The sequence below is a fragment of the Aplysia californica genome, unplaced genomic scaffold, assembly GCF_000002075.1.
Source record: "Aplysia californica isolate F4 #8 unplaced genomic scaffold, AplCal3.0 scaffold00163, whole genome shotgun sequence".
NCBI classification, from domain to species: Eukaryota; Metazoa; Mollusca; class Gastropoda; order Aplysiida; family Aplysiidae; genus Aplysia; species Aplysia californica.
This window is the reverse complement of record NW_004797433.1, coordinates 1,037,217-1,040,610: the sequence shown is the minus strand read 5'-3', so window position 1 is coordinate 1,040,610 and position 3,394 is coordinate 1,037,217.

The window sequence follows — 3,394 nt, the reverse complement described above, 5'->3', positions numbered from 1 at the left end:
TAAAAAAATTAGAATCCAGAGAGTGCGCAATAGTTGGGGTCTTATGTTGTCTTGTTTGTTTAGTAAGAGTTTTACGGCGCTCGCAACTGTATACGGTCATACTATAATAAAAACTATCATCATAGTAGGCCGTGCGCAATGTTTTCATATGCATATGTCCTCTCTTATAGAACCACATAGATCTGTCTCTATAAAATAACTGGCATTTCGTTGGAATACTAGAAATCCAAGAAGGAAGTTTAACCTTTGAAAAAATATATCCCATGGCCGCTGACATTGGCCACAAACTCCTATTTTATCTGAAGTCCGTTTATCATAACCTTCAGTAAGTGTCCCTTTTTGGAAAAAAGGTGTACCAATTTTATGATGCTATATTTCGTGGAAATGAATGTTTTTAAAGAAGATGGCATCCTCGAAGAGGTTACAGGGAGCTAGTTATGTATGTAATATAATATGTTTTATTTGTGCATAATGTGTATGTAAGTGTACGTGTGTGTGTATATGTGTGGGTGTGTGTGTGTGTGTGTGTGTGTATGTGTGTGTGTGTGTGTGTGTGTGTGTGTGTGTGTGTGTGAAAGAGAGAGAGAGGGAGGGGAAGGAGAGAGAGAAGGAGAGAGAGAGGGGTGGAGACAATGTGTGTTAGATAGATAGATAGATAGATAGATAGATAGATAGATAGATAGATAGATAGATAGATTGATAGATAGATTGATAGTGAAATGTATATAAGACAAAGATAGGAGATTTCTTTCGTTTACTTATACTTTGAAGATAAAGCGGTGTACCTAGAGGAAGCAGTGCATTCATGTCTTCAACGAGGTTGCACAATATCTCTGTAAAAAAAAAACATACTTTATCCTCTCTTAGATCGACGGGAAGAATTGTACTCCGATACAACAGGCATTGAAACCGTCTACGAGCAGCAAGAACACTGATGATATCATATATATTAGATCAGAGCTCAAATCTAATTGTGTGATTTTTACTTTTCTGTGCACTTTGCTCTGCTCGCTTGCTCTTTTTTTTCAATACCGCTGTTGACCTAAGCTGTTATAAACAAAATGTTGTCTTTGTCATATCTGGTCATGAACTGCAATAAATCAGAGTAAACAAAAGCTTATGTGTCCAAATAGATTAAGAATGAAATGGAAAAAAGAGAGATGTTTGCACAACAAAGCACATACAAAACAGGGTAGCTGATAGAATGAAATCATATTAAATAGATCAAGCAGACAATACAGGCATCCCCTTCAGACGCAGCAGCCCCCAGGAGCAGACGTGACGTTTTCACGCCCTTCGCACCCCGGTTCAGGTCTCCGTGGCCTCGAAATGACGCTTGAAGAATTCTCTGACGAGGTTTTAAGGAGCCTAGCACGTGACTAACAGATCTGGGAACCGCTCCTCAAGGCGTGCGAAGATTCTCGGTTCAGCTTGTGTGGGCTCACACTAGGGACAAGATTAGAAGGCACTTTGTCCACATTGTCCACGTCCTCTTTTCAATAAGTGCTCTTGTCCCTGACACTTGACCTGTCTGCTTAATTTGATTTTCTTTCATTTATAGAATTCATTTGGCCTTTGGTTTTTAAAAAGTTGCCAAGGGAAAAAGTACCTTATCTAGGATCAAATGATACAGCAATAATCTTTCGAAATATATTGGTCTTTCACGTAATGGTACATTAAATGCCCGTTGAATTAAAGAGACAGTTGCATTCAATTTTGCTTTCACAGTAATGGAAGGTACAAAAAGGACTCTTGACAACATAATCAATCCTATACCGAGACTAGTTATTCAGATTAGTAACGTAATGTATCATCAATCCGCTTTATAAAACTTTCATATCTTTCTATCTTTTTATCTATTTATTTACTCTCTTCCTGTACTGCCAGGTACACAAGGCAAAGGGGGGCAGTCGTCACACTCTTGTCTGTCCTAGGCCACCTCCCTTAGTTATGACAAATTCAGGCCCTCGGTGATTGCCTCATCCCTAGTGGCATTCGTATAACTGTGTGTTGGTCAACATCTTATTTTCCCTTCTCGTCTTCAGTGCTCATGTCTGACAAGGCATTATTGTCTCTGGCTTTTTCAAAAATTAATGTCCAAAATTTCTCTGTCTTCTCTTTTTTATGGTATTTTTAATACATGTATCTTCAGTCCCAGCGTTTTCCAACAGTTTATTATTTAAAGTAAATTCATTCCATTTCATAAAAAATATTCTTCGTAAACATTTTGTTTGATTTTCTTTGTTTATTTTACATATCTTTCAGTTTATTTCTTCTTTGATCAAAACTGGTAATGAAAACGATTTTGGCTAAACATGCAAAGTAATTTTTCAGGTAGATTTTAAATTTTGAGTAACACTCATGAGGCCTTTTGTGAAAATTCCCAATTCTTTGAACGAGTAAATGAAGCTTTTAAAATTATCCTGGATGGAAAATTAGAGCGACAAGTGTGATACTGACATACAGTTTTTTTTTTAGCAATGTCACACATTGCACCAGGTCCCACCAATCTATGACCGGCGTCTGTGGTGTAACAGTTGGGCACTTCTCCGTCGCAAACAGAAAATCCGAGTTCGATTCCCGTGTTAGGAAAATTTACATTGAGTATCTTATTCTATATGTTGGGACCTTTTATGCTTTACCTCCTTGTTTGAATCCGAGATGCAGAGTCAAAATTCACCTCCTAAATTATTTAAATTGTGTAGTTGGGGTGTAAAAAAAGACCATCTATATTTTTTTTAAACATCAAAAAACAAAAACACAAAAACACAAAAAAAATCAATTTAAAAAACCCCGAAAAGACAAAAAACAACAAATCCACATAATCTCAAAAACACACAATTTCTAATTATCGCTCTGCACCACCCCGTTGTAGAGCCAGGGTTATCGTATTTTGCCTGAGGACACGTCTCATTGACCACCTACCTAATGTCCGCGCCACCTACTGAATATTTCGCTTGACATTATAATGAGCCTGAACTCGTAAGCAGCACAGCCACTGAAGCGCTCAATGAATGACAAACACGGGGGCGAGGGGGAGGGGGTGGCAGGGAGAGTGAAGGTCAAGTACACGATTCCCGAATTGTTGAAAAAAAGACAATCAGGAGAGAGAAATGATATTTGCAGACCAGTGTTGGTAGCCAACACTCAAATCTGTAATGTGATAGAATGAGACACTCAAGAGGTGATGTAAAAGGGAGTGTAACAAAACCTCTGTGTGGTCTGGGGCAAAAAGGTGGTGGAAAGAATGCTAAAAATGGCAATTGGAGGAAAAGTGATAATAATTATAATGAAAAAAATAATAATGATAATAATAATTTTTTAAAAATATATTTAAAAATTAATAATAATAATGATGATGATGATGATAATAATAATAATAATGATACTACTA